General features: G+C 40.9%; 1 long non-coding RNA gene across 1 annotated transcript; it reads right to left on the bottom strand.

Moving 5' to 3' along the window:
- On the bottom strand, nucleotides 1-1,445 carry LOC125553796. The gene is made up of 3 exons (XR_007304208.1): nucleotides 792-1,445; nucleotides 566-688; nucleotides 1-398 (listed from the first exon to the last, which is right to left on the bottom strand). It is a non-coding gene; the product is annotated as an uncharacterized LOC125553796 (long non-coding RNA).
- Nucleotides 1,446-8,227: the final 6,782 nt, after the last annotated feature.

Here is an 8,227-nt window from a genome sequence, read left to right as displayed (position 1 = left end):
TGAACTTCAAAGATGTTTATACCAAACATTTATACAATGCACTGCAACACACATCTAGAGAATTGCAAACAATAGTAAAAAAGAAAGGATCTATAGCCCACGGACTCGCACGCGAATTACACCGAGCACAAATTTAACTGCAAGGATACTCTTCAAAAGAAAAAACAAAACTACCGGGGGAAAACATCACTTGGTCATGGGACGGAGGCAACCTGTGGTCAGGGGAAGCATCAATGATACAGAGCCAATGGAGGCCACCCGCGACGGCGTAAATAACCCTCCTTGCCGCACCGCCATCAGCTGCTTTGCTCCCATACCTAAGCGTCGCGACACACGCAAGCGAGCTGCAAACAAATTTTTCATGGGATGAGGCCGGCGGACTGCATCACCTGTCTTTTCTGCAAAAAAAGAGTAAAATGAACCTCAATAGCAAAAGTACAGTGGACCATATTTGCACTTTTATTTGTCTTCAGTAGAACACAAAAAAAGAAAATCTCATCGACGGAATAGCAAACTGCAGTGCAGTGATTTTCCTCCGAAAATCAAAAAAGTGAACTGCAACAACCTCAAACACTGGCATGGTTGGTTGTTCGTTGGTGGAGAGAAGAAGTAGGGGAGTCCCGTGCACCAGCACCAGCACTGAACCACATCACGCATGCCGCCGAGCTGCACGGCGACGGTCGCTGGACTGTAGAGGGGAGAGACAACATTGTTGAAACAAATGAGTCCAAAAGAAGAGATCGCGGGGTAGGAATTGGATCCGAGGCAGAGATGCTCATCGGAGGCCTCACCGGAGAGGAGAGATGGAGGCTGCCTGGTTTGCTCCTCAGCCCCGACGGATAGGTGCGCGACCGGGCACCGGTGGTGGTGCGGATCCAGTCGGTGATGGCCTGAGACGAGGACGGCGATGATGTGGCCGGGCCAAGCTGCATCCTCGCGTGGCCTGATAGCCGACGAGGATGGCGACACAGAGGCGCAGGAGGAAGGGAGGACGGAGACGCGGATCCGGTGGCTGGCGGGGGAGTGGCTCGCGTTGTGGTCATGCAGGGGGCCAACTGACGGATGGATCCTGCGGCAGGGGTTGGTCGTGGCTGTGCAGGGGGCGGTTACCGGCCTGGATCCATTGCCGGGAGGCGCGCTGGAGGTGGTAGCCAGACCGGACCTGTCACCGGGAGTTTAGCTAGCTGGGCATGCCTCGGATCTTGCTGGATCCAGGCGCCCGCGAGGAGCAACTCGGCAAAGTGGGGCGCGCTGGCGGAAGGAGGACGGGGTGGTCAGGCTTGCGGGTTGCGGTGGCGGGGCGGCGGAGGAAGGTGGCTGGGGTGAGGTACGGCGGTGCAGTGGCTCGGGTTGGGCGCGGTGGCACTAGGGGCGGGGGTGCGGCAGTGCTAGGGTGGGGAGGGGCAGAGGAAGAAGGTGGTTTTGGGGGATGGGTGGCGGGGGAGGCACCTGGTTCCTTGGGGCGGGGGAGGTGTCCGGCGGAGAGAAGAAGGTGTTAGCAGAATAAGGCCGGTATTGTTAGAATAAGTTCTTAAGGGGTGTTGTTAGAATAGACCCACCCTATATATATATATTGATAATACCTGACCTTTCCTAGCAGCAGTAGTTGAACTTCCGACAGTGCATGGTTGAACTTCCTCAAACATTGACCAAATGGGGCTTGCAATATATCGTTGGAAAGCTATGTACACGAGTATCATGACCCAATTTAAATTTTTGTTAAAATCTAAGTGGTTTAAGAGCAGTTTTGAAAACCATTTTTTCTTCATACAAAAAATGTGAATCGTATTTTCGATCCCATTTCTTAACCATTTATCGGAATGAGGCAAATAATATGGCCTTGGAAAGATGCTGCAAATCCGCTCCTTCCACATGTGCAAAGTTTTCTCTAATTCCATATGGTTAAAGAGTAAGTTGGAAAATCATAAAATTTCGCAAACCAAACAGTCAAGTTCATATTTTTGATGCCATTTCTAAACGGCTAATCCAATTGAGCCACATGATATGGCATTCGAAAGCTTATGAAAATGTGCTTCTTTTTCATGTACAAAGTTTTTTTCTAATTTTGAACGGGTTAAGAGTAATTTAGAAAATGGTCCAAGTTCCACCGAGTTCATATTTTTGTGTTAATTTTTTAACTCCCTATCGGAATGCAGCAAATGATATGGAGTTGGAAAGCATGAAGAAATGCAAAAAAAATTGGTATACAATGTTTCTCCCAACTCCTTACGGTTTTAAGTCAATTTTGCATAAGTTAAAAACGCTTTTTGGTTTTAATTTTTTTTGCATACTTTGTCGGAACGAGGCAAATAATATACCGTTGGATAGCTATCGAAAATGCGAAACTTTTTGGTATGTAAAGTTTTCTCTAATTCCCTGCATTTTTCATGTAATTTAGAAAATGGTGAGATCGTGATTTCTGCCTTCATCGCGAAAGGAAATGCACTGAATGAAGTAGTTGAACTTCCGGGGCATGTCTGTTTGAACTTCACTCTATTTCTGACGTGTTGTTTTTTGCCCATAACTCCCAAACCACTTACTGGAAGGGAGCAAATGATATACCGATGGAAAGCTGTTGAAAACACACAACTTTCCCGTTTTGATCAGTTTTTCATACTCGCGATGGATCACAAGAATTTTTTGAATACATAAAAACATGTTTTAAATGGTATACATGAAAATTGTAAACTCTTCATCAAAATGTAACACATAATATACCATTGGAAAGCTTATGAATAGCAGCAAGTTTTTCATGTAGACAGGTGTTACAAATTCGTTGCCATTTGAGAGCAGTTTTTAAAATGGCAAAACAACGTTGGTTTTGTCTTTTTTAACATGTAAATGAACGACAGACGTCTCACACATGAATTTTGAACTATGCTAAGAGGAGCACGTGAACTTCTTGCAACAAACCTTTTATCTTTTTTGTTTTCTATTCTTATATTCTTATCGGAAATGCATTCCGTATAGTAGGTGAACTTCGCGCTGTTTTCACATTGAACTTTTGTCACGTATTTTTGTTTAACCTCTCTCACAAGAATTTTTGAACTTTCTTGGGCCGAGCACTTGAACTTCTAGCAACAAAACTTTCGGCCTTTGTCTTTTTTTCATACAAAATGCACACCATGCATTACGTGAACTTCTGGCAGTTAACAATTTGAACTTCTCTCTCTTACGTGAAAATATCTAAGTTTTTTATAGACATTGAACCGCCCTACCTTTTTTATTTGAACTTGATTGTGTATTCTTAGAAACACGAAAAGTGGAGTCTTTTTAGAAACATCGAACTTCTTCGTTATTTTGAATTGAACTTATTGGTTTTATTCTTTAGTAACTGAAAAATATGATTTTTTTTCAAATAAATATCAAATTGCTGCACTTTTTCCAATTGAACTTCTCAATTTTATTCATTAGCAATGAGAAAACCTGAGTTTTTTATATACATTGAACTGCTCCATTTATTAAAATTGAACTTCTTGGTTTTAATCTTTAGTATTGGGGAAATCTGAGTTTTTTATAAATACCAAATAGTTTCATTTTTTCATTAGGACTTCTTGGTGTTATTCATTAGTAACGGGAAAAGTCCTCATTATGTAATAAATATCGAACAACTCAATTAATTAAATTTGAACTTATAATTTTTTTTAATTTAGAAATGGTGAAAATGCATTTTTTATAAACTTTTATTCTCATCTAACTTTTTTGGGTTCACCGGTTAACTTAATAAAACAATATAGTTTCTTTTATTCTCCAAACTTACTATGTTTCATGCGGTGATACTTTTTGATTTTTTCTGGCATGATACTTTTCTTCCTTTTGTTCGCATTTGGACTTCATATTATTTTAATGATGAACTTCCTTTTTGCTTTTTTGTGACATGATATTTTTTTCCTTTTGTTCTTGTTTGAACTTCATCCTTTTTTAATGATGAACTTACTTTTTGATTTTTTGTGACGTGATACTTTCTTCCTTTTGTTCTCGTTTGAACATCATATCTTTTTAATGATGAACTTCTCACGTGAATTTTACATAGTTTTTTCCCGTGTGTTTTGAAGTGAGAGACCGAATGAGATCTGCTTTTTTTTTTATCTCATTGAAGTTTTTAACTTTTTTGAATGTTATTTCTCTTCTTTTATTGTTAAGCATTTTGTATTTTGATATGGTTTGAGATAATTATTTGGAAATATGAAATTCAACATCACCTTTAGTGTTTTGAACATGTAAATACACAGGAAACCTCTCTCACAAGAATGTTTGAACTTTCTCGGGCTGAGCACTTGAACTTCTAGCAACAAAATTTGTAGACTTTGTCTTTGCATTATTTTTTCTAATATGAAACACTCTCCATGCAGTAGGTGAACTTCTGGTTGTTTTCACTTTGGACTGTTGTTTGTCTTTTTCTTTATTACACGTCTTCGCTTTATTCTTTAAAAATCTAAGTTTTGTAATAGATTTGAAATTGCTGCACTTTTTAAAATTTAAATTCTTGGCTTTATTCTTTATTAACGAGGAAAATATGAGTTTTTTATATAGTTTGAACTTCTTGGTTTTATTCTTAAGTATCAAGGAAAATATCTTTTTATAAAATTTAAAGTGCTCTATTTCTTTAATCTGGACTTCTTAGTGTTGTTCATTAGTAACGAGAAAAGTCCTAGTGTTGTAATAAACATTGAACCACTTCGTTATTTAATTTTAAACATATAGCTTTTTTCAAAGGGGGGAGTCCATTTTTGATAAACTTGTTGAACTGCACTATTTTCTTAATTTGAGCTTCCTGGTTTTGTAATAAACATTTAATTTTTTCTGTTATTTAAATTTGAACCTATAGGTATTTCTAGATATGGTGAAAATCCATGTTCTCTATAAATTTTGAACTGCTCCATTTTTCAAATTTGAACTTCTTGGTTTATTCTTTTGTAATGAGGGAGAATCGTAGGTTTTTAATAAACATTGAACCACTCTGTTATTTGAAATTTGAACTTCTAGGGTTTATTGTGTTCGCCCAAGCTTAGGTTCTTGCAAGCCCGAACCGGCGAGATCATTGTGGTGGTTAATCAGGAGCCCACTCTTGGGTCCAGTTGGAGAAGTTCATGCTCATGGAGGCGGACATGCCTCGAAGGGGCGCGGTGAGGTTGCTCATATCATCAATAGAGCCCCGGAGGCTGCTGAGGTCCGCATAGGTGGTGTAGTGTTGTTGGGGCTCCTCCTCCTCTTCGTTAGTGGTGAGTTCTTCTTCATCTACTTGTTCAGGTTCTGGCCCTTCTTGGTCAAAAGCTGCATTTCCTTCCTGTGCAACATAATGCAATTGTCCATTCTCGATGGAGAAATGGTTAGGCATATGTGTGGGTAACAAGTATGCCACTCTAGGAATTTTGATACAATGATGGCCATTACGAACTACTACCATACCATCACTAGTAAGAACATGAATGTTAACAAGGGTGTAACCGATAATGGGGTGGAGATGATTGTAGTTAAGGCCAAGGGATTTGGCCAACATGGTGATCACTCCTCCACACACGTTATCTCCTTGTGCATGATTTGCTTGATGCGCAAGGTGTGGCAAAAGTATTGCCCCTAGGTCTGGCGAATAACTGACGTCCAGCTTTGCTGCTTTCCCGAGAACTAGCATGTTCTCATCATTCACCTTAAAAACTTCTCTTGCTTGAAACGAGTTAGTGATAACATAGTAGAAATAACATATAGTAGGACTTTGAATGCAACTGGCTCTTTGCTTGGAGCCAATGTGTCTCATATGACAAAAGGATTGCCTAGGGTGCAGGTCAGTGAAATCATAAACATAATATCATCATCATTATTGGGGAAGCCAAAGTAGTTACACCACTCAACAAAAGTGATGTTAAGGTGTTGGTCAAGGAGACAGAAGGTGATCCTCTCGTCCTAATATGCATTGGTACTAACCCAACATTGTGCGGGAGAGTACTAAGAAAGTCAAGCGTTAATCGTTCATAAGTCTCACATCCTTGATAAACAAAATGGTGCAAGTCGACATTATGGCAAAGCAAATTAAAATCATAAGTGATACCTAGCTTGGAGAGAGTATTCGGACAAGCCCATTTGGTTGCTTTGATCTTTCTTGTGGTGAGCTTTTGGAGTTTCTTCCTTGCTCCATGGTCGGTGAAGATGATCCCTTGAGTGAAAACTTGTTGCAGTTGTGCGGTGGATTAACTCAAATCACAGTGTACACGAGAAGATCTCTATCTAAACATTTACAAAATAGTTTTTCAGTACAACATAATGAAACAATAATGATACTATGGTACCCGCAACATCATACTCCTGTGAAAACATCAACAAATCCACACCAAACTCAAGTTTGAATAAAAAATATGCATCTCCTAGTCTTGGCAATGCTAGGCATGTAGAACATGGATTCACAAAAACTAAGTGGGGGATCGGAGGAGAAACATACTGTAGATTGATCACATGGAAGGATTCGAACTGAAAACGAATGAGTAGATAGATCGGGTGAAATTTTATTAGGGTTTGGAGAGGTTTGCAAGAATAAGAAGAAAAGAGACAGATGGGGGTGAAATACCTCTTTCCTCGGGCTTATTGGAGCCGCCAACGTGCAAAACGACCGCTCATATGGGCGCAAGCCTCGCATGGAACATCGTCTTCAACTTGGTTTAACTCACCTTTGCCTGCATGCAGATAAAACTACCATTGAACAAACGTCGGTGCCCATTTTGAACACCGTCGTTCATTATGTTCTTTTTGTGCTCCTGGTCGAAGATGTCAAACAAACTATCGAACGGGCACATGCCCTCGTTTGGAACACCGTCGAATGCTCTGGACTCGTCAATGGTTTCTGCAGAGAAACAAAACAACTGTAAAAATGAGCAACTAATCCTGAGTGGTTTTGGTAATTCATAACAACATATAGCTCATTGAACTAATATCCATTCAATTTAAATATTTCAGAAAGTTCAATGATTGGCATGGCATGGACTAGAGATGTGGACCCCTCAAAATGCTAAGGACAAAGATTAGCAAAGGCTCAAGACTCTTCATTTTCATTTTAGTGATCCAAGATCACATTGAGTCCACAGGAAAGCCAATACTATTAAAAGGGGATGAGGTGTTGCTTAATGGTCTACTTGCTCAAAGTGCTTAGTGATATTAATCCAAAACCCTTAGCCACTTTCTCATTTCCACATATGTCCAAAACCTAAAAGTAAAACTCGACCCCACTGATTTGATCTATCCGGAGCCACCAAGTTCATTTGACCTACCCACTACTAGAAACCCTAGACAATTCAGTCTCACCAATCAGGATCTTAGTCTCACCGAGATGGCCTGGCAAACTCTCTGTTGTCTGTTGTAATTATTTCGGTCTCACCGAAATGTGCAATCGGTCCCACCGAGTTTGCTTGACCAACTCTCTATTTGCTCATTGCGGAAATCGGTCTCACCGAGTTTACACAGTCGGTCTCACCGAGATGAGGTTTTGCCCTAGCCCTAGCACATCGGTCCCACCAAGTTGATCATGTCGGTCCCACCAAGATTCCCGATGTTCACATTTTGAACTAAATCGGTCTCATCGAGTTCTACTATTCGGTCTGACCGAGTTGGGTCAAATGTGTGTAACGGTTAGATTTTGAGTGGAGGCTATAAATACCCCTCCACCCCTTTCTCCATTTGAGAGAGAGGCATCAAAACGTTCCTACACTCACTTCCACTACCCATTTTTTGAGAGAGAACCACCTACTCATGTGTTGAGACCAAGACATTCCAATCCAACCACAAGAATCTTGATCTCTAGCCTTCCCCAAGTTGCTTTCCACTCAAATCATCTTTCCACCAAAGCCAAATCTGTGAGAGAGAGAGTTGAGTGTTGGGGAGACTATCATTTGAAGCACAAGAGCAAGGAGTTCATCATCATCACACCATCTATTACCTTTTGGAGTGTGGTGCCTCCTAGATTGGTTATGTGTCACTTGGGAGCCTTCGACAAGATTGTGGAATTGAACCAAGGAGTTTGTAAGGGCAAGGAGATCACCTACTTCGTGAAGATCTACCCAAGTGAGGCAAGTCCTTCGTGGGCGATGGCCATGGTAGGATAGGCAAGGTTGCTTCTTCATGGACCCTTCACGGGTGGAGCCCTCCGTGGACTCGCACAACCGTTACCCTTCGTGGGTTGAACTCTCCATCAACATGGACGTACGATAGCACCTCCTATCAGAACTACACCAAAAATCTCCAT

This window comes from Triticum urartu, chromosome 4 (assembly GCF_003073215.2).
Source record: "Triticum urartu cultivar G1812 chromosome 4, Tu2.1, whole genome shotgun sequence".
Classification (NCBI taxonomy): domain Eukaryota; kingdom Viridiplantae; phylum Streptophyta; class Magnoliopsida; order Poales; family Poaceae; genus Triticum; species Triticum urartu.
Note: the sequence above shows the minus strand (reverse complement) of the source record. Positions and strands in the feature narration are given on the sequence as shown.